The sequence below is a fragment of the Nuphar pumila genome, chromosome 1 (genome assembly GCF_984573655.1).
Source record: "Nuphar pumila chromosome 1, dmNupPumi1.hap1.1, whole genome shotgun sequence".
Lineage (NCBI taxonomy): Eukaryota > Viridiplantae > Streptophyta > Magnoliopsida > Nymphaeales > Nymphaeaceae > Nuphar > Nuphar pumila.
The window spans coordinates 126,540,389-126,565,657 of NC_143249.1; positions in this window are offsets into that span (position 1 = coordinate 126,540,389).

Genomic DNA, 25,269 nt, shown 5'->3' on the forward strand with positions numbered 1-25,269 from the left:
TCATCAGTATAATTCCTGAGACAAATAAGGATCGGAGCATCTCCAAGATGAAGGAGTTTGTGACGTACCCTTCCCAGAAAAAAAGAAAAGTCTAGACATCTCCAAAATGAAGGATGATGTAATGAACCCCTTCCCCAAACCCAAGAAAGCTCAATGACTCAAAAAGAGTGCAACAAGATCATCATGGGAAAACACCCAGATATCAAGCTGACAAAATTGCCAGAAATCATCTTTTTTTATGCGAAATTCTTTTATCAATATCTTTTCATTACTTGCTTTTATGAAATTAAGAATGTTTCTCCTGTTCTCATATCAGGGAAATGAATAGCTTCCTTAAAGAAAATCAACAATATAAAATTTTGAATCTGACTCTTGAATCCAGAGAGTTAACCTCATTTAGAAGGAATACTCTAGGTAAAAAGAGGGAATATATTTTGCACACACATGCATGTTTCCAAGCATTTTGAATCAACTACGATTTCATCATATTGGAAAAATTTTCTAGCTATTAAAAAATGAAATAAATATTCAATATCTATTTTGATGAAACTTAGCATTGAGTATATTTTCAAAGAGAGTTGGCTCGCTCCTCGAGGTACCACCCGCTCAGGTTAAGGGTCAAACCTGAACTGTTTCTGCGAAAGGTCGCCTATTTTTAAAAGCTATTTCAGTCTCAGCAATAAGGAGCCAAGATCAATCCCTTTTCCAGCTTTAGGGACCCCCATTTTTGTCCTTTTGCAAACCCCTCTCGGATTTGTTCGTCCAAACTCTGAAGGTCCCATCAAGGTTTCTTCGTTCGAGGATTTCGTATGGTCGTCCCTTTCAGGATAAGGGTTAAGCCTGAACCTCGCTCCTTGAGGTGTTGTCCCTTTCAGGTTAAGGGTTAAGCCTGAACCTCATTTTTCCATGAGGTATCTTCCGTTCAGGTTTGGGTTAAACCTGAGCCTCGTTCCAACGAAGTTCCTTATTTTGATGAGGTAGTTCTCCTAGTCTCATCATGGTTTTTCTTCGTAGAATCCATGTTCTTTATATCCGTCCAGGGAAGGATCATACTTAAGCTTTATCTCACAAGGCATTTTTCTCAAAAATGTCCCATCAAGGTCTTCGTGTATTCCTTTCCCATTCAGGTAAGGGTAGAACTTGAAATTCATATCTTCGTCTCATCCAGGTTAAGGGTTAAACCTGAATGGTTCCAAAAAGTTGATCTTGTCTCACCCATGAGACATGATCAAAATTCTTATTTTCACCATTTCGGGATCTTCACCCAAAGTCCCATCATGATATCCTCATTTCTGTTATCCAGTTATATCATTTTTGAGGATTTCGTATCTCCAAAGCCATTCAGGATAAGGTTTTAATCCTGAGAATAATGATTTCAAAATAAATTCTTCTACACCCAGTTCAGATCTGCTGATTGGGGCATTTTCAAAATTTGGAGTGTTTTCTTTGTCACTAAGCTCGACTTTTAACCAGCTTAGTAACCAAGAGGGGCATCTGTGAAGACCCCAAAATTTTCAAAATTTTATAAAAATTCTCCTTTTGCCTCTGGCCCCCATTTTCTAAGTAAATTGAGTCAGTTTTAATCAAAATTCCAGTTTATTTCTCGAATTTTACTAAAATCAAATCCATTTTCTATATTTGACTCGATTTGGGATCTCGATCCAGTGTTAAAATCCGATTCTAAGCCCCGTTATCCAATTTTCAAGATTTAAATTACAAAAATACCAAAAATAATTTCTGAATGGCTCGGACAGCCCATCCAGTATCCATTTGGATCCACTGTTCTATTTGTCTTGATTCGAGGTGTAAAACTCGAATATTCTCTCAAAACTCTGGATCCAAACCCGTTTTCTAAAGAAAATTCCAAAGAATAACCCAAATTCTTAGAAAACTCTTCTTTTCTAAATATTTTAAATTTTTTTGCAAAATTAGTTTAAAAACCTTTAGTTTTCAGAGTTTTTATTTCAAAAATGCCAAAAAAATACAAAAATTACAAAGAAAAAGAAAAATAAATAAAAAATAGAAAAGAAAATACAAAAAAATATATAGTTGAAGAAACCTCTTTTTGAAAGCATTTCTTTAGTTAAAATCACTTATCTAAAAAAACCTCATAAATATAAACCACCTTTTTGAAAATCTTTAAAAATGAGAATCCATTTTAAAAATACCCTAACGACATTCGGTTTCAGAAGGTCGACCTCTCCCTCTCTCTCGATCTCTCCTTCTGCCTATATAAACAGGCATCCAATCCCCTCTTCCATCATCCGTCTTCTGCCTCACCATTTTCATGCTTCGTCCAGATCACCTCTCACCCCCGCATCTGCTTCCCTTCTCCTCTCGAACACCTCCATGTTCTGAAGGAATTCTTCATAATTGCCTTCTTCTCTCTCTGGCGCCTTTCCCTTTGAAGAGCTAAAGCCAGTTGCCTCTCAGCAGGATCACAAATAAGCGATCATATCCTTCCCCTTTTTCTTTTGTCCCCTGTGAATATTTTCCTTCCTGCGTTACCGCTTTCTTTCATTTTGGTTATCTCCTCCTCGTTCTTTTCCTCTTTTCTCCTAATTTTATCCTAATGCATCTATGGTGGGATTGACCTGCATATAGCAGAGTCGACCCACCTACTGCTATATCAACAAGAATGCCCAATTCTGACAATCGTTTTTCCTTTTAGAAATTTACTTTGATTTTTTTTATTTTTTATTTTAATTCATTATCGGTTAATGGCCTTGTTCTTTTACTGGTTTAGTTTCCATTTCCTTTTCTTTCTGAACATCAGGGTATTCAAGGATGGGTTCATTGCCCCTGTATTGACCTGCTACCCTGTAAAGGGTTTCAAACCTGATTTTAATGGAAGGCTCATTGTATATAGGTATCTTGCATCATTTTGTTATATTGTATGTTACTCCCCTGCACATTAGCTAGTAGTTCTGCTATGTTTCACGACACCATCCATTTTCATATTTTTCATCATTTTGTTCATTCACTTATGTTTTTTTTTTATTCAATTTCCATAGTGTCACCAATATATCGTCCACATGTTCTGCATCTGCATCATGATTTGCGCAAAAATTTCCTCTATTTGGCATTCTCCACTTCCATCATTTGTTTGCATTCCTTCATTTGCTTGGGATTCAATCCCAACACCCCTATCGACTTTCTTTATTGCATTGTCCATCACATATTATTGAATCCATCTACGTCTATCCTGTTCACGGCATATCTGTTTACCATCCGTATGGGTCATACAACCCCCATATAGTATCACCAATTGATCGGTATTAGCATTCAACATTACGCCATCTGCATTCCATGACATGCGCATTTCTGCAAATTATTTTTAATCTGAATCGATGCCTCCTTCATTTTAATGAACATTGCGACCATCGGATCCCCTGCTTCAAGGATCACCTTTGCATTTCGTTGAGAGGCTTAAGCAGGTCCCAAAACAAACCTTCCTCTGATATACTTTCCTAAACATAGTTCATATCTGCATGGAGTGTCTTAGCATTTTGCGTAGAGCTTTCTAGTAGGGATGCAGGTTCAATTATATCCCTCGTTCAAGGTCTCTTCAAGCATCTGGAGGTCAATAAGGGTGACACTGATGCTGGAATCTAGTTAATGACATCTATTTATGTCAGTTTCCTTCACAAACCCACAATTATATTAACAGGTTTTGTAACACTAGTTCAGATTCAGTAATTCTTCTGCTCAAGTTTTGTGAGGATTGGAATCTGGAGATCGTCCCTGATCTTCCAGCCTCTTTTACAATTGACATGCTTAAATTGTGCTCATGTAAACAGGTGATGCTTTGACAAATCCCAGTACATTGAAGTGACCCGATAAACCAAAGGGATGGACTGATCATCCGGTTCAAAGATCTGGCCTCTGATCTAATGAGAAATAGCCGCTTATTGACTCAGAATTTAAGCCTCCGATCTGCTGTGAAATATGTGGCTCAAAATATATATGACTTTGTTGCCGATGCTAACATAATTATTACATTGAGTGAAGAAATGGTTTTGGTCTATCCACACCTTGCTTTATTAGATCAAAAAATATTTGATCTGCAATTAGACAATAATACCATGTCCTTAGTTCTGAGAGGAAATAACTGAAGATTCAGATAGGTATAAAAAAAAAGAGAAATCTTCTCTCTAATGAAAAGGGTTCGTTCCTTACATAAATTGTCATGCATCATGATGTCATTGATAGGCCTTCATTGTTTTCAATACATGTTATATCTGGCAGATATCTCAAATTTGAAGAAGATTGCAAAAAGAAATAAATTGAAGGTTGTCATGCTCTTGTTGAATATCTTCCCTCATTTTGCAATTGAGATGAACCAGAGATTCTTTTCCCCCTTTTCTTCTTTCTCGTTACTGTGCTAATGGATTCTATCCTTCTTTATATCTCATCTCCTTTTTGTTTTACATTCCATATCACGTGCCATGCTTCCTTGTCTACATACCATTTGCTTTATCTTCATATCTACCAAATCATGCCCCTGCATGGCATCAATAACATTTAGAATTTTCTTCTAGTTCATCCGTGTTCCTCAATCCTGATATATGCTTTGTATTCATGCCATAGAGACTGTTAGCATCTGTATCATTGCATCAAACATCATTAGGCATTCAGTCTTCATCTGCATCGTTCTTTATCGCATATTTTAGACTTATATTTCTTATCATTCCAGCATATATATCCCCTTTTCAACTTGTTTTTTTTTTTTTTTACATTTTTGCAATGAATTGTTGCTGAGATGTTTATCTTCCTGTATGCTGGTATGGATGCATTGGGTATTGAGAAGTTTCGATGTATACAGAGCAGTCCAGGAAAATCGATTGGCTTGGGTTTAATGTTGATAGGATTTGTTATGCTGGGAAAGGTAGTTGTTGGGTTCCCATTTTCCCCCAACTTCTGTTGTGATTCCTGGTCCAAAGAAGGAAGCGAATTTTGCCTATCTTTTCTCAAAATCTGCCAGCTGCAAAGCTTTGGCATCAAATACAAGAACTAAAGAATATCTGCCATCTTCAGTTACTTCTTCACGAATCACTTCGCCTTGGGATTCCACCACCCTGACCATACTGGAAAATATGTTTTAAAAGCCTCATCCAAGTGTTGTTTATCTCCATGTCTGAATCTTGTAATGTCATTCTTCACCTGTTTAAGGGAAAAAAATCATATGTTAGCATCAGTGCGGACCACTCTTAGCCAGGAAGAATATTGGAGTATGCTCCAAAGCCATATGAAAGAAGTGTGTATCCAACATCTACCCATTGGCTAAAAATTAGATTGCTAGTCAAGATGCTATTATTAGATGAAGTCATTTACTTATTATACACTAATTGAAGGTTCATATACTGTGAGATATATTTTGTTAAATTCTGTATAATTTGATCTTAGTATGCATCATATGGTATTAGCATATAAATGTCAATATCAATTGCAATACATCATCATGCCCATACTAGTCCACTCTCAGTATCATTTATGTATGATATTGCACGGCACACCATCCATCATATATTTCACCTTCATTCCATTTTCACAATGCTTCAACACTTGCTGTTCCTGTACACCCCCTGCAGCCCAACCACCAGTTATGATCCTTCTGTTGTTGTACCTACTGCAGGTTCACTACCACTGTTACACACCAACTGCCATATCAATCCATCTTCATTAAGCACCTGCTATGCTATTTCAGCACCATTTCATGTTATCATTGCATGGCCCAAAACCTCCTCCCATTGCTGTAGCATCATTCACGACAATCAAACCCAGCACAACCACTTTCCATACCCCCCTCCTGCACTGTTACAACAACATCTTAGGAATTCCCTGCACTATTTCCCTCCCACTTCCAGCCATTTAACTATACTCTATGAGTGATTGGCATATCTCACCTGCAGTATGCTCATATACCTAGTACAGTTATGCATCTCCTCTTGTATATGTCTTCAACATTTAGTTAAGCATTAACATCTCATATGAGCATTTTAGGCCATCTAGATATCAGCACATCACCTAACATAGGCATTCAGGCCCACTCAGGCATATGTATATGTCTTCCTCATTAGCATAAGCACCATATATGCATTTCCTTTTCATATATGCCTTCTCTTTAGTATGAACATTTGCCTATCTCTTTCTTTAATCGATGTGTATATCTGCATATATTTCTCTCATTGACATACCCATGCACATGTATATATACATTTCCTTTATTAAAATATAGATATCACACTTAGCTATATACATGTTGATTTTTTCCATAATGTCTTCCATTTGCTTCTATATTTTGCATCCTGTTTTATGCTAACCTTATTTTGCAGGAATTACATAGAAAGATGCTACTTTCTCTTCTTAGTTTAGAAATATTAATTTCAATTCAATTCAAAACTTGTAATAGCTAGATATTAATGAGAATTTTACATTTCTAGCATAGATTAGAATGTATGAGCATGCATATTTTCTGGAATTACTTGTTTCATTTTATATTCTCTTTTATTTCTGAAAATCCACAATAGTGAAACACGAATGACACGTGCACCATTCTAATAAGAGGCAATTAATCCTAAGCAAATGACCCACATTGATGGCCATAGTCAAAATGTGAACAATACTTAGGATTTTTATCTTTTATGGAATAACATTGGATCCACACTAGATCACTTTAAAAAATCATCATATTTTTCTAAATATTTTCTTTCTTTATCAGAGTTTAACTTGAAATTAATTCAAAACATATATCAATGGCCATAGTCAGGATATATTGAGAGTTAATTTTATTTCAAACTCTATAAAGGCACCAAAATGTGTTTTATTCTTTATCTGAATTTAAATATAGATTATCTTATAATATATTTCATGACCATAGTCAGAGATGTATTATATCTTACATCTTATTTCAATTCATTCAAAGAATGAAATATGCTTTTCAATATCCAATTTTCAAAAATTCTTTAATTCATTCATCATTTAGGATATAATTACATCATTATTTTTAAATTGTTCCAAATTTTCTTCAAAAAACTAAGTGATTTTGAGATAATTCTTCAAATATCTTCTTCATTTCTCAAATCTTTAATTCTTATTTATAAATTCAAATTCATCATTCTATTCTCAATTCTATTCAAAATTCAAACTTCAATTTCAAAGTCCAATTTGACTTTGAAATTTCAAATTCACTTCTATATTCAAAATTTAATTTCCAATTCAAATCAAATTTCAATTCAACTTTGAAAATTCAAATTCATTTCCATTTTTAAGATTCGATTTTAAATTCAATTCAATATCCCAGATTGTATTTCAAAGTTCAATTCAACTTTGGAATTTCCAAATTCACGTCCTGATTTCATAATTCAAGTTTAAAATCAAGTTTGTTCTTTATTTTTCAAAATCTCCAAAAGTTCTATCTAAAGATTGAGTTTTGATTCTCAATTCAATTCATTTATCCAAAATCAAGGTTTTGAGATTAATTCTGAATCTCAAAATTTGATTTTCCTTAAATTCAAGTCCACCAACAAATTCAATCTGGATTTCCAAAATCCAGATCTATCTTCAAAGTCCCATTTGGATTTTCAAAATCCAAATTCCATCTAGAATTCCAAATTTTAAATCCCATTCCATCTAGGACTCCAGACTTTAAATCCATTTCCATATTGGATTCCATATTTAAAACTCAATTTCATCTTGGATTCCAAATTTCGGATCCAACCCCATCTAGGATTCCAAATTTCAAATCTGTCCCATCTAGGATTCCAAATTTTAAAATCCAATTCCATCTAGGATTTCAGATTTCAAATCTGATTCCATTTTGGATTCAGATTTTCAAATCCAATCTCATTTCTCAATTTGATTTCTAATTCCAAAATTACACTTCTAAATCTCACATTGATTTTCAAATCCGGATTTTAATTCTAACTCTATTTTAAAATTTACTTTCTCCAAGTCTAGATTCAATTTCCAAAATAAAAAATTCCTATTTCGAGTTTTGAATTCAAAACTCAAAACCAAAGGTCCCTTTTCAAAATCGATTCTTAAAAATGGATCCAAATTCAAAGTTCATCTTGACTTTGAAATTTCATTCTTACTTCAAAAATTATAAATTCCAATTCTCCTTTTCTCTTCATCCAAGATTTATTTCCCAAAACTCTGATTATTCCAAGACTTAGAATTTCAAAGTCTCTTCTTCTAGATCCATTGTTCAAGTTCTGAGTTAGATTCAAAATCTAACTTTTTCAAGCCAATTTCAATCCTTTGAATCATTTCTTCAAGTATCTTCAAACGTATTTCAAAATCATTTGAGAAAATCAAAGTTCTAAAATCTTTTTTTCAAAAGCACACATCTTTGCATTTTGCATTGCACAAGCATGATTCTTTGTGCATCTAGACTTAGAATAAATTCTTTGATGATATTTAGGCAAAGCAAAAGGCATAAAATTCAATCCTTGGTTCGATTACCCCTGGTAAAGGTGATAGGAATGGTCGAACCACGTACCGACGAGCGAATCTCGTCTCTTCATTTTCCCGCAAATTTTTAAAAACAGAAGTGAGTAATTTCAAAACATTTTCAAAATTTAGGTCAAGTGAGACCTTTGCAAAAGAGTTTCTATCTCTTCTTTCTTTTCTTTTCTCTCTTCTTTTCTATCTTTTATTTTCTTTTAAAAAGGGAATAGAGTCTAGAAAAGGAAAAGCGAAGGGAAAAGAGAGAACACAAGAGGAAAATTTTTGCAATGATCATAGAAACACATCGGGAAACTCCCGCACCACTTCCAAACTCTCAAGGGACTGGACATTTGAACTTTCCACTAAGAAACTCAATAGGAAGGCTACACAACCCTTTCTAAGGTATTTTTGTGCCTTAAGAGTTGATATGAGTCATTTCTGCAGAACAGGTTTGGATAACTGGTATTCCACCTTAGGCAATCTTGGTCGAGATAAAATAACCCTGCCCTCATGGCATAAAATCCTAGTCATTTTCTGGGCCAACCAATTCATTCCCAGAATGACATCGTACTGCACCATATCGATTAGGATGACATCACTAGGGAAGTGTTGCCCTGCTATCTCTATATCCAGGTTTTTTTACACACTGAATATATTTGGTGCGTGAACCCAATGGGTTGTATACTTTAATCATTTTATCGACCGGTTGCACCGAAGTGTAGAGTTGTTCGGTGAAGTCATCAGAGATAAAGGTATGAGTAGCACCATAATCAAACAAGACATAAGCTGCATGTCCATTCACAGGTACAGTGCCTTCATTCAGGTCACCATTTTTTACTTGTTCAGTCGTTACATCATATACATGACCTGTTGTAGGCCTTTGTTCTACTCTAGGTGGAGGTTGTTGAAACTAAAAGCATTGTGGTGCTTGTTGAGAGGGTCCCGCAGATCCGATATTCCTCTTCCATTCATTTGCAAGTCTTCTGTCACATTGCCTCGCATGGTGGGCCACTTTGCCACAATAAAAGCAACCATCCGTGTCACGCGAACATGGCCTTCCAGCATGGTTCACATGGCACTTAGGGCGGTTAGAGTTAGATTGCCGATTATTTAGAGCCATGTTTTGCCTTGGCCTTTCGACTTGTTGAGCAACGTTTCTATCTTGGAGCTTACTCTTTCGAAAGGGTTGTCGTGAACCCTGGTCATTTTGGAACATTCTTTTACGATTCCCACCATTAATTACGGGCCTCTTTGTCACGATCACTTTGGATCGCTCCCAATCAACTTGTATTTTTGAAGCTGCCGCCACAACAACTTGAAAAGTCGAGGGCATGCTTGTTATAACTCGAGACCACATCCCTTTTCGTAGCCTATTGATGTATTTGTCAGCCCTTTCCTGATCTATTTCAAACAACCAGGAGCAGTATCATTCAAGATTTTGAAATTTGGTGGTATAGTCGATCAAACTCATACCTCTTTGCTTCAATTCCAGAAACTCCATCTTTTTCTTGTTTCTGGAATGCAACAGGAAGTAGTTATCCATAAAAGTTCTTCGAAAGTCCTCCAAAGGGACAACCTCAAGTTGTGAGAACTGGATGATCTTAGTGGTATCCCACCACTTTTGTGCATTATCCTTCAGCTTATATGTGCCAAAGTTAGTCTTTTTGTCCTCTGCTACTCCTAATACCATGAATGCATACTCTATTTCTTCGATCCAGTTTTCTGCAAGCTCTGGATCGGCTCTATCGGTGAAGACCAGTGGATCAAACTTGAGAAACTTCTCATAAGTTATTCTTCCAAGTTTCTCATTGTGAAGTGTGACTGGTTTTGACCTCGTTTCACAGATGACTGTTACCAGGTTGTTGAGTGTCTCTAGCAGGAACCTCTGCGTATGGGACTCCTCGATTGGCATAGTTCTTCTCATCGTAAGAGCCATTTATCTATTCACACACAAGCATGTGTTTTAGTTTCTCGATGTATATAGGGAAGTAAAACTTTATTTACTTATATACATTCCATTCACATACATCACCATTTTATACAAGTGTCACTGTGGCGCCCCAAACCCCGACCTTGGAAAATCCTTTGATTTTTTGAGATTTTTTTTAAATGGTTTTTATGACAAACAACAAAAATCAATAGAAAGGGAGGGAGGGGGCAAACAAGGGTAAAAAGGCCGCAAGTCTGAGCAGACCATAGGTAAGTGATACATATCCATCAAAGTCCAAAATATATAACTCAAAGTGTTTAAATACAAAATGAGACAAAAGTACATCAATTCTCACAGTCTCTAAAAAATAAGAGGGACATCCCCTCAAAACCCCAAAACCAAAAGGAGCCAGGATCTGCAGCTAAGTGTGGGTCCCCAAGCCTCCAGTTTGTGCGTCGTTACATCGCCGGTGTACCTATTCATCACCTGCATCCCCATAAAATGGGGTCAGCACTCTTGCAAGTTGGTGAAGAATCAACAACATCATATCTCTATTTCTCAAAGAAAAAGCATGTATATAGCATGAAACATGTGTCAGCATATATGTGTGTGCAAGTGTCAGGTAAGTGTACGTGCTACGATTATAAATAACAACAAAAGTACAAGTACAACAGACTGTAGCAGTAAAACAAGGAACTACACATCTACTGTACACAAGTAGCTAAGAACATTAAGGAAAGCAGAACGAGAGCAGTAAACAAAGTAGCAAGTAAGGAACTACTAAGGTACATTAGCTATAATTGGTTAGTATTTAAGTTCTTCTGATTACTCCTTTGGGTACATGAAGGAACCTCACATTCTGTGAGCCATGCACCCGACGTCTATTATTCAAATTCTAATGTGGTAACTGGGGATGCTACATACCGAGTAAACATCATGCGAGCAATACGCAGCTGAGAGAAACCCTCGCATAGGTAAGGATTGCAATCCATACTACTACAGTAGTGAGGTACCTTAAAAGATTACCTCGACCTCCCTAACTCTGAGTGACTAGAGGTCAGAGGATGCTTTAGCTCCTATAAAACACGTGTTGTAGTAACGACTAGTCACTCAGGGTTGTGCCATCCACCCTCTCTAATGCGAATCATTTTGTGAATGAGGCACAGTGGGTTTAACTTTCTTAGGCTCATTTATCAAGTCATACCTCCTTTCAAGGTATTTATGCCTTGTGGTCCCTGCAGGGTACGCAAATGAGGACTTAGCTTTCCCATTCACGTGCTCAGCCTCACACGGCCAACAAAGAGCACACTGCCTGTGAAAGCTATCAAAACACCATTTTATCTTTTTTCTTTCTAGGGTATAGACACACGTGAGCTCATTCACGAACATGGGGCCATCGCCCAAAGACTCCAGTTGAGTCAAAAACCATAACAAGTGTATTGTTCATACCCTATGGTGTTCAAGTTTTCGTCATTCTTTATATCACATGTGTAATGTGCACTTCGTGCACTCATCTATGCCTCAAGCACGAGACCAAAGTGTACCTCTCGAGGTATGTATTAGATAGTACATGTGTCAAGATGTGCTATGTGCACGTGCAATGCTAAATACCATATTTTCTCAAGTTAATCGCATAATTATGAAACAGAGGCAAAAATACATATGCATATCTAGGAAAAACACATTTCAATTACATGATAATGTGCAAATAAGTGTACCATTCAACATTTTTAAGAGATATGCAAATCAAAGAGCACAACTTAATCATAATTGCATGAACATTAAGTTGAAACAAGTATTGCAAGCTTATGATTACAATTCCAAGCAGTTAGAACTTCAAATATCATAAATTGGCAATTCTCGCATAGCGAGGCCACTTTCACAGAAAAGATTCATGATTTAGACACACTCATGTGTTGAGATTGAATTTTAACTAACCCCATACTTATGGGAATTACATTATCATTACCACGGTAAATCACCGCACTTGCAAGAAAAATGATGCAAATACGATACGAAGGGCATTTATGTATATATATACCAATGGGTTACATAATGTTCACCAAACATCTCACCCTGATGCTGACAAGGCATAACAAATTCCATAAGAGGATTCATGATTTTTGACACACTCATGTGTCGAGAATGAAGTCTAGAATATTCCCAACTTATGGGAATTACATTGGCATTTCCACAGGAAATTGCCGCACTTGCGGAATTCCACGGTGCCAAAACGATGGTTATAGATGTAACTATCAGAAACTTTAAGACAAAGGAAAAACTTATGTACGTGTGGGGGCAGCGTATCACTCACCTAATAACTCACTACAAAGTTGTCAATAATGGGGCAGCGAAGGACCCACGAAAGCTACTCCGACTTACCCCACATTCGGCCACCCGAATGTGCCAAACGCAAGGTACAAGGTGCCAACTAGACTAAAAACACCAAAAGTGGCCCCGAAGGCCACCAGACACTACACAATCTGTGCTAAGTGTCCGAAACGTGTCTGCTGGACAGCGATCAGAGTACACATAATTCATTTAGTTATATACACCTAAAAATTTCCTTCTTTAAAATGCTAACTCATTTTCTTCTTCTCTTTTTTTTTTGTCTGCTCTGCAAGTTGTCGGCAATAAGGGGGTGTCTACATTCATTTAGCAAAACAGCTAAGGGATCAACCCAGTCTGGTCCAGATGGGACCAGACTCAGCTAAACTCACCCTTGCTTAAGTCCGACTAAGGGGGTGCTACAAGGGTGGGAAGATTGGAACTCCCCGGATTGGTGCAGTCTGGGTGTTCCAATCAGGAGCAAGACCCAGCCCCGGGGTCTGTCCCTTCGGACAATCCCGAGGGGAGGGTCACAAGAGACCCTAGACCGAACCTAAGGGGTTCAGTCCAGGCATTACACTCGGTGTGCAGCCCGAACAAGGCCCGTCAGGGGCGGTTAGACCACCGGGTGCACTAGCACCCGACGCCAAAGATCACACCCTGATAAGGGGCCAAGAAAGAAAAAGAAAAGAAAATGTGAGGGTCTGGTCCTCTGGATCAATCCTTAATCTAGGACCAGCTCTGGTCTAAACCTAAGGTTTAGACTGGGGCTGCCATGTAGCAGCAGGCCCATGGCAAGGAGCCCAGGCCCGCATGCTACCCGGGTGCACTAGCACTCGGCGACAACCATGCACCAAGGCAAAAATGAAAGAAAAAGAAAATGGGGCCATGAGTCTGGTCCTCTGGACCAGACCACAGCCCAAGTGAGGCCTTGGTCTGAACCCATGGGTTTAGACCAGGCTCTGTCATGGGACATAGATCTGGACCAGGCAGCAAGGCTACCCGGGTGGTGCAGGCACCCAAGGGCCTGTGCGTGCACCAAAAGGGATAATAGGGCAAAGGGGTTGGGTGTACCTAGCCGAGCCCTGCTCAGACCAGGGTGTACCTAGCTGAGTCTGTCCCAGTAGGAGACAGACCATCCGAACCCCTGAAGCTACAGAAATACAAAAAAAAAATGCTGAAACTCTGTAAAGTCGCGGAAAAGAGAAAAAAAAGGTGGCTAAGGTGATTGTGTGACACAGATGGATTGGGCTACCCCCAAACCCAGCCCACACAACAGCCAACAATGGAGGGTTTACATGAGGCCCCAGCCGACCTCATAACTGTGAGAGGGGCTGGGTGACTCAACATGTACATAAAAAAAAAGTCTACGCATGCAAGGATTTAAATGAAAACAAAGAAAATTTCGTTTGGATTGTATGCAACCCACATAAAAAAGAAATTAAGGGAAACAACCCGCATACATTGGCTGAATGATTAATGATTCAAAAGCCCTACAAGAGCATAAAAACACTCTAATGGAAAATTTTACATGAAGCATAAACAAACTGAAATCGAGAGAAAAGAGGGATGCGCATTCACGCTCCAACACACACACAAAAAAGAAATAGCTTCTAATTCGCTAAGAGCCATGCATACCATGAATGCAACCGGCGCCCTTGGCTTCATGCTTCACATGTTTTTCCCAAGAAAACGAAAACAAGAAGTTGGGACTTCACCTTGATTATCTGGATGGTGAAGGCGGAGGTGCTACTGTTGGAACACCTAGGAGCTCCACGGATTAGGGTACTCGACACCCTCAATTTCACACACACAACCTCACAACTATGGAGAAGAGATGAGAGTGAGAGAAAGAGAGACTCCAAAACTCACCAACCTCTAGAATGATCTCTCTTTCCTATATTAAAACTTTTATATCCTAATGTTAAATCCACCTAGGGCTGAGATGAAGTCTGTAGAAGATGAGTGGTTGGGGGTGATTCATGCCTCCCCATAGCCGCCCACTTCACCATTCAAATCTTAGAATTCAAATAGCCTCAGAGAAATTACAAGGGTGCCATGGGGCTGCCGCCCCATGCACCCAATGAAGGCTTCCTTCCTCATTAATGCTCTCTTTTGAAAAGAGCAAAAAGGGATTTTGAAAATCCCATGGGGCATAGCCCCATGCTAATGCTTGGAGGGACGCCCCACCCTCATGATGATGCCTCATGCATCACCATGAGGTCACACATATGGGTAGGGCCAATCGTGGCCCTCCCTCTTTAGATTATGCTCCAACCTTACGAAACTGCCATTGTCCCAACTGGTCAACTTGACCAGCTGGTCTTCGTGGCTAGGGTCATCCAACTCCACTAAAAGTTGTCGACCCAAGGCTTGGTCAATCCTCCCCTAGTCGGACCTAGCTAAAAAAAAATATTTTATTTTATTTAAGCCATTTATTATAATTAAAATATCATGACATATTTTATTTTATATTTTTTTCTCTAAATTTCCAATTACAATTAAATCCTCAAAGCTTATCTTAAGAAAATTTCATCTCTCGCAAAATTTGCTCTGGTTATGATTCACGTTCTATCAATATACGTTTTTCAGTAATTCACATGAAATAATGAGGTTTTTTCTCGTTTGGGTCCCAAATTCGGGGATAAACTAAATATATATATATATATATTATGAATTTGATCTAAGATTCTCGGGATTAAATATGTCACAAATTGCCTTCAATTGCTGTGTACATCTCACTTATGCGATTTAAGGCCTCATATATCCATATATATACTTATAAAAATTCTCGTAATCATACCAGAAATTTTATCAACTGAAACCACATCATATTTCATTATCTCAGAAATATCGTGGGCTTTACAGTCATGCTACACTGGCGGACATTGGCTGCGAGAAACCATACATATGAGTCCACTGACTCCAAACACAACCATTTCCTAAGAACTGGGTTTCTTTTTCGACGTAAACAACCCAAAATAGGTTCGTCGACATCGCCTTGGCTTAGGCACAGTTGCAGCTGGCTCGGGCAGCACTTCCACACTCTCGAGCGAATCATGTGGATAGATTAGTGATGTCGGTCCACTTTCCTACACAGTAGCATCATGACTAGAGGAGTTCAAGACCATAATGGGATAATAGGAGTTATATGCTTCACCCTGGCCATTCAGGCTCGACGTTTGGGATGCCAGTTCATTCTCTCATGCAATAACACTATGACTCAGGGAATCCGAAATCATAATGGGATTATAGAAGAAGTTGTTGTATCCTTTATCCAGGCTGTGCAAGCTAGGCGTATGTGATGCTTGTTGATAGCCTTGCAAGTGATTGAATTCCGCAAGGAATTCAATCATCAAAATCCACCAGATGTGGTAGTTCATCTGAAGTCGATGGGGGTATGACTACTCCCAACACTTGAGTGATGTGGTCCACTGACGCGCGATGTCTCATCCTTAAAACCAAGCGACCCCCGTTGACCCATATCAGCGGTATACCTCCTTTGGCATTCGTTGGCGGAATACTCATCTTCGCCACAATACTGGCAATCTTGGACTTCTAACGGGCATATCCATTCATTGTGCATAAACTTGCACCGATAACAATAGCCACGTGAGTCGTGAGTTGCCATCTATACATAGATGCACCCAATATCAGTAAGTTTCAAAGAAAAATATACTTACAGTGCGATGCCGTAATCATGACGGATGTTGAACCAAGTTTCTCAGACACATGCTCTGATACCAATTCTGTAACGCCCCGAATTTCCAAAACAAAGCTAAGTTAAAATTTTTATGATTTTCTTTTTTTTTTCTTTACAGCGGAACTTAGAAAAACTTTTAATAGAAGAATCAGACGATAATGAGTCGTCGGTTTTAGAAAACTCCGGGCACATCATAGGTATGTGGCCAAGCACCCCTTAACCACCAAGGTGTTCCAGTTATCAAAATCACTTGTCTATTACAAGCATCACTACTTGGGAAAGCAATATTGGTTCAATAAAAGAAAGCAATACAACTCTGTCTAGAGAAACCCTGGAACTCGATGCCGCCTTGCTCCGCATATCGCAACGCAGGTCCAACACCTGAAATCCCCATCAAACGGGTCCAAGCCACTAATGGTCTGGTAAGCAAGCAATCATACATCCATTTAACTCAAGTAAATGCGTTGACCACTCAGGGTCACAGTTCGTAATAACGACACTCAAGTCTCCACGACTTAGCGTATATCGCAAGAGCCTCCATTGGGCTATGAGTTGAACACTCGCTCAAGTCTTCATGACTTAGCGCAAGCCTCTTTAGGGTTATGATTAGAATATCATGCTCAAGCCTACACGACTTGGCATTGACCTCTTTCGGGTCTCAATTGGGATATCGAAGCTCAAGTCTTCATACTTGGCACATCCGTATCTTACGAGCGTAAGACGCAAGTTGCTCGAGCTTTGCTTAGTCGTGCGGATACAACACGAGTCTTTGCCCTATCGGTCCAGTAGTATACCGATCATGTCACCTTGCTTAAGGTTATACAGGACTTGACACAACAATGTTCATTCACTCAAACATTCAAGCATCGTTGAACCTAAGCTAATGCATTGTTTCAATATTAACCCCTCCACCAAGTACTTAAGGGAGGTATTTGTCTGGGCATCAACGTGATATTCTGGGGGTTGATTATTCTAAGTATTTTAGATACCCTAGAGGTTTGCTGACCCTACCTTCTAGTAGGATGGTATGTTTCATACTAGAAGAAGTCCCTAGTACCCTAGTAGGTATTCAGATGCATCTTGCTACTGTAGTAGTTGGGTTCAATCCTTAGATATTTAAGCATAACCATGACCTCAATGCCCCTGAGTGACTGAGGCCATCGTGAACTCTATCAGGTTCAAAGTTAACATACGTCACTAACGGTTGTACCATCACCATCAACCTCGGTGAGAAAGTCCTGAAGGGGTCTGCCAGTTCTACCAATTACTTGTCGGACATTGCATGCCTATAGGGCAGCCGTTGAGGAGATGTACCCGACCTCATTGAGTATGCCCCTAACACGATCAATAACCACAGGGTCTTTGTGACTTTAAGTCTTATTCATATGCATGCTTGACTCTTCTCTTAGCACTGCAGCCATCACGAGCATCTCACCTCTTTTGGGTGGACAACGTACTCTGGCTCAATAAACACCCCAAATTTTCCTTAGCCATTCTCAGACAACCCCCCCCCCCCTCGTGCAGGTGCCAACTGTCAATGTAGGAGTCCAACCCTAAGTCTGTCTTAGGAAATTATCATTTTACCTTTTTTATTAAGAAAATTACCATTTTACCCCTAGGTCATCCTAGATCTCTGTCAGTCAGAGTCGACCAAGCTCATTCTCAAGCTCAGAACAATTAGAATGTCAGTCATTTCTAGTTCACCTGATCTCACAAAGAGCAGGCCATGTTCATTTCTGACCATTCCTGCCAAAATGGGATCATTTCTTCAGAAATGAGCTTATTTCTCACTTAAATCCAAGCCAATTATCACTGAGTCAGTCATTCCCAGTCAATCCTATTCTCTTGAGTCTAGCTTAATCTCACCAGGAGTTCAAGTGCTCCTGTTTTAGTTCAAAACCACTTCCAAGTGTCTATGAGCCCATTTTAGCTCGTTTAGCTGAAATTGAGCTGAGTCCAGTCAGTTACGCTAGTGTTTGATCTTCCGTTTTAGCTCATCTTAGTATTACTGATCTTTGTTCTAGCTCAAACCCAGTTCTGGTTTGTAACTCACTTCACTTCAGTGACCATTTCTCGTCATTTCTCTAAAAATTGCAGCTTTTCTTGACAATTCAGTCAGGGAGTTCAGTTGAGTTAGTGTCTTGTCAGTCCATTTGAGTTCTGAAACCCTAAGACCCAGCTCAATCCAGTTCATTTCAGTTCAAACCAGCTCAAACCTCAATCTTCAGTGTCACTCTGGCCCGATAGAGACCAAAAACCATTTCTTGAACCATTTTGCCCAACTTTATCAATTTTACCACTTTCTGAACTGGTACAACTGTCAATCGGGGTTTAATATCCAAAGTTCTTCATCGAGGGTTAGCATTTCGCATGACATTTCATATCATTTTCCATCATTTCAACACATTTCATCATATTTTATTTCATTTCATTTTCGAGATCCAGAACTCTAGTTTTGAAAATTTCAATCCAGATTTGAGTTTTAAGGCTTTTCAAAATCAATTTCAAACCCTAGGTTTCAAAAATTGGCATTTTTACCCCCAGGACTCTAAATTTGAAATTTTTTTCCTGAGAAAACAATCTGGATTATTTTCAAACTTGGTTTTTCAAATTCTAAATTGGATTTGCTTCGCAACGGGGTACAAAACTTCAAATTCTGAGCTTATTTCAAAAACTGCCAAAAATAGCCAAAAGTTTTTCTAAGGAATTTTACAAAGTCATTTTACTCTTTTTGCTTTTGTCACAAGTGGGACCCACTCTAAGTGGTGTCACACTAAAGCTTTTGATTTTTATTTTTTCCTTTTTAGAAATCGTGTGGGCCCACTCCAATGTGGCGCCCACTTTGAAACCCCTTTTGAAAAATCGTGTGGGCCCACTCCAAGGTGGTGCCACATGTAAAAAAATAAAAATAAAAATAAAAATAAAAATAAAAATAAAAATAAAAATAAAAATAAAAATAAAAATAAAAATAAAAAATTTCAGATTTCTTTCTTTTTCCTTTCCTTTTCCTTTCCTTTTCCTTTTTTTTTTCTTTCCTTTCTTCTTCCCTCTTTTCTTTCCTTCTTCTTTCTTTCTTTTTCTTTCCCTTCTTTTCTTCCCCTCCTCTTTCTATTTTGGCCCCAAGGCACCATACGGCTGCCTCTCTCTCACTCTCATTGGATTCTAGCCCTAACTATTCCTTTCATTAAAACCTAAGTTTTCATTTTTATTTTTTAACAAGTATCACACGACAACCTCTTCTCCTCTTAAATTCAAGCATTCACGCCTCTCTCTCTCTCTCTCCCCCCCTTTCTCTTCACCTCCTTACACAACAAACCTTCCTCCACTACCATCCTACTCCAGCCTTCATCACTACAACCTGCTTTTGCTGTCTGCAGCAGTATCATCGTAGACGTCAGTCCGATGCCATCCATTTGGTTCATTTTACCAAATGAATTTTGTTTGCTCCTCTGCATCTCACTGATGTCACATTTCATTTTGATCTTCCTTATATATATATATATATATATATATATATATATATATATATATATATATATATATATATATATATATATATATATATATATATATATATATATATATATATATATATATATACTAGTGGGCAATCGGCCATGGCCGATGAAAGGCATCCAATATGGCAATTAATGGTTATAAAGTCAGGGTCATCTCTCTTTACTAATACCCGAGCAAAGAGGGAGAGGAAGGATTTTGGAAGCAAGCCTCACTTGAAGGGTAATCCCGAACCCAATGCCAGCAAGTGAGTGAAATTGAAGAGATGGTTCTCTCTAGTTCATGCTGTCGTTAATCATAAAAAATTATCTTGCTTCGGGTGAATCAGTTGCATCAAACATTTTCCAGCTTTATATCATCTAACTGATGTATCTCTTGCTTTGGAGGTTCGCTATATGAAGAAGTGGGAATTTGATAAGGTAGAACAAGCTTGTGACTTCTTTTCTTCCTGATTCTCTCGCGCATTATTTGAGATCATTCTTTTAAAAGAAACATATCTTAATAATATGTTGGATTTACATGTTAGCATTGGTCATGAACTCCTAGTTTGAGCCATGAATCAACTTTTTGGGGGTAAGCTTTTAATTGGGGCTTATGAAAAAGAGGTGCCTCATGATGTCCATGACGTTCTTACAGTTGGAAGTTCTAGCAATGATAATAAATTTTTTTATGGTGGACAGGACTCTGTGGTGAAAAATCTATTTGGTGATGTCAGACGACAATGTTTGTTCATCCATTGGGTTGGCATGTGGTGACAATCTGTTCATAATGCTTTCTTCAAGTCCTTGCAAAAAGAGAAAAAAATAAAATAACAAAAAGGGTAAACTGTGGTGCTGGAGATATGCTTGGCGACTTGATGTAGAAGTCTAATGAATCTACTAGTTCCACTAACCATGAAGATAAAAATAACAATTTTAACTTTTGATGATATTCTGTATACGGATGCTTTTGTTTTACTCAGGTTTAATAATTGCAATCTGGTCGCACTTTTTTGTAGTGGTATTTTTAAAACAATATTTTTCAATAAAACAGATGGAAAATCATCAACCAAAAGTAATAAAAATCGACTTTTCACAGATGTGGCAAGTATGGGTCGAATCCATAGGGAACAGGAACTATCCAAATTACTTCTAAAAATTTCAATTTATTAATATCAAAATTAGAATCTAAGTTAACAAGTACAATTCTAAAGAAATTTCAGAATAAAATTTACAATTAACTAGAAAAACAAATCTAAATTCTTCTTCAGATCGCCAAGGGCAATTTCATCCTTTCACTAAATATCGCTTTTTCACACTGGACAAGATTAACCTTGTAATCTGTAGTAAGCTTATCAACCTAAAACAAAGAAAAGAATAAGTCAGTACACAATTATGATAAAGAAATCTAGAAAGTATGCTAAATCTAATTCTACAAGAACTTACTGAACTAAATTCTAATTAAAAATAAAAATTAACTAAATTATCAATTCCAAGTCTACCAACTAATGAGGCTATGTCTAACTACATTTAATTAATGCAAATGTACTGATTAATATGCAGAAAAACAGTAAAACTACCAAAAATCAAAATACTAAGGAAATGACTGTTTTACCCCTAACTAGTGCAAAAGTGGATTCTGATAGATTTTTGCAAACAGAGGATTTGAAGGGGCAAACGAGGTCCGAATTTCACAAAATATCTTTTGTTCTGTTTCTCACAGAGTTAAGAATCTGTCAAATTTTACGGATTTGAAAAATTCATTTTGTAGCTCCAGAAATAAGCGTTTCAAATTCGTGAAAATTCTGGAAATTGCAGGTCCCGAAACTGAAAAACCCGAAAAAGCTGGTTTTGGAAAACGCTTAAAAATCAGACCAAATCAACTCGAAATGAGATGGTTTTTAGTCTTCTGATAGTGAACACCCTGATGAAGAGAACATAATAAAATTTTTGAGAATACTCCAAAAAATTTTACATAAAATGACGAGTGCAAGATGTAGTAAAAATCGAGTTTTTAAATCAATGCACTATTCACTTGCATGAATCCACTAATGACCCCATGACAGTAAATTAGATACAAAAACAGTCCAAAAAAAAACTAATCTAATGTTAAATGACAGAAAATAATAACAATTAAAACAACTACACGACATGCAAATGAAATAAACAAGTTTATGATAAATTTATTCTAAACAAAACACCAAACTTAAACTATCATGAACGATTATGCAATGCACTTTGAGAAAACCTATATTAATGTATGCAAGTAATCCTAATACACTCTTGTTAATATGAAATAACTAAATAACGAAAAACCCAACGATTACTCTAAAACCCAAGGGAAATACAAGCATTAATCTAATATTACTAAGTTAATTGGTCTAAAGTAATTCACTAACTAGGGTTAATTGATTTAAGCTAATAAGGAGGATGACTAAGGGTTGACCTTGACTAGACTCACACTACTACCTAAGACTAACCACTAGATCGACTCTATTGGAACCTTAACTAAAATAGACCCTAAAGAATAAAGACTATCTATCAAAACCGAAAATGACTAGAAAAAAAATATTTAAGTGAATCTAATTAAGTTACATGCCTAAATGGAAGTCAATTAATACTAATGAAAATCTACCTAAAAGGTGAATCACGATTTCTACAACCTAAGGTTAATTTAATGTTTACTAAAATGGTTAATACTAACTCTATGCTAGGTCAATATAGAAAGTTAGAAAAAGGGTTAATAATTGAGAAGTAACGAAATTGGAAAGCTTGGGCTAGCAAAATCGTCCAGCTAGACGGACCCACACGGTTTCTAATCTTGCATTAAAAGCAATAGATCCTTTTTGAAAATCTTTCCCAAAACACGATTTTGGAAATGGATTTGAAAATTAAGCTTTGTTTCCAAACGTGTAAAGGAGGGAAAGGCTTCTATCTTGGCTGGATTACACAAGGTTAAAACTTTCCTTAACTGAGTCCCACGAATTTGGATGAATTCCAAATCTACCAAACTCGTTTCTCAACCTCAATTACTCCAGTGCCCTTCTTCCAAATTTCGAAATTCCCTAATTAATTAACCTATAATATCACTCATCTAATTAAACTAACCTCTACACAATTAATTTAAGGGTTATGACTGGTATGTATAATACGAAATTCAAAAGAGCTAATTCAGACAACACACCCACATAAAAAATTACCTAAACAAAAAATGCTAAAACCGTTTTGATACTAACACCATACATTGAATCTAGACATTCTAGTTAACCTATCTAATCCTAATGGACTTACCAAATGAAACCTAAACCAAGCTGGACTTTAATGGCAGACGTCCCTTTGGAGAAGAAAGCCACACTACACACCTAAAAAATTGACTTTACCTAAACTATGAAAACGATAATAATATTTTTTTTCTTTTTCTCTTTGAAACCAATTTCTAACAAAATGCAAACACCTTCGACCTAATATCCACTAAACTTAAATTAAACAATGCACAACTTATAGAACTATGACGAAAAAAATATAAATAATGACTCTAAACTGAAATATAAAATTCACTAGACATGAACACGAGACACAATAGCCGATCGATTCAGCTTGACAAACCTAAGACATGAACAACGACCCAACATGAAATTAAACTAGGCTAAATACTGTTTAACATAGTTTACTACTGAAACAAACCTCAGAAAATAGAAGATGAGAAAATGCTGAAATCGGCTAGACTAGATCTAGCTGATTTCCACTTTTTGGCTAAAACGATTCACAATTTAAAGATTTCGCCTAATCTAGACCCAAAAATGACATTCAAAATTAGAAAACGACAAAAAAATGACAGTGGTTTGCTGTCAAAGAAGGAGAAAATCAGAGAATGGGTTGAGATTTAAAGAATCGAGTATAGGTGACACGAATCTATCTAAAAGAATGGAGGAACGGAAGACCTACCTCAAGGGCGATCCGACGACTGTGGGGGTGAAAAGAGCGGAATCAGCCTATGAAGATGCGTCTCATCTTCTTCGATGATGTTGGAACCTTACAATGGTACTCTTTCTTGCAGCTGCAACACGTTTGAAGTACATCGAAGGCGGAAAATGAACCGATTCGCGATCGGGTGGAGTAGAGGATTGGATGGAGGTAGGGCCGATCTTTCTTCTTTGAGTAGACGACACTCCACGCAAGAATGACGTCTTCAACCTCTGCTACACCTGAAAAATAAAGCACAACTGATCAATACACAACAAGGAGGAAAAGCAATGACAAATAGAGGAAACAAGAGGAAATGCTTGAGTCTCAAGCAAAACCAAATGACACAATGGTGTTGGCGTGGAATGGTTGGGGAAGGAGATGGCTGGAGCAAGAATCAGTTGAGGAGACGCAAATCCCTAGGCAAAAACGTCTAGGGTTTTCAGAAATGACGTTTTTATATTTTGGTTCAAGTTTCCAAAATTTCCAAAAGAGGTTTAAAATGGAAGTTATTGCTCTACGCCTCTTTTGGAGGGGTTTTCTGAAAACCTTTTCTAAATGGGTTTTGAATCATGTTTGAGATGGATTATGATGTCTTGAGAACTGATCCAAGGTCCACAATGGTCTATTTGGGTCAGATCTTGATCCAAATTACCTTGAAATCCATGCCCAAACACTGAAATTGCCAAAACTCACTCAATTTAACTCTGATTTTCCTGAAATTCGAACCATGACTCCTTTATGTCAAACTGCATCCAATCATGGGTTTTAAACCTTAAAATCACCTAAAAATGCATGAATATCTTAATAACATGATGTGCATTTCATGCATCATCAAATACTCCTGGTTGCACTTTTGGAGATGATATTTTTAAACAATATTTTTCAATAAGAACATGGGAAAATCGTCAACCAAAGATATAAAACCGACTTTCCACCGAAGTGGCGAGTACGGGTCGAATCCGCAGGAAACGAGATATTTTTAAATTACTTCTAAAATAACACTTCATTAACATAAAAAGTTTACAATCTATGTCAATGTTTACAAGTTACATTAAATAACATTTTAACTATGAAAATAAACTACAATAGGCGGCTAAGTCTTCAGCACGTCTCCAGGGGCATTTCTGTCTTTTCACATCAAGTGCAATCACACATCATAATTGAATTGCATCTGTTAACCTGTTCTAACTTAACAACCTACATAATAAAAACACAAAGTCAGTAACTAAATCAATAATTAATCTAAATTACATCTACAACTATTTCTAAACTATTTCTACATTAAACTACAGTTAATTTAAATATATAAAACTAAAGTTATACTAACTAAGTGAACTAACTAAGCTAAACAACTCTAATTACTCTAAATACTGTTAATATACTAACTACTATGTTAG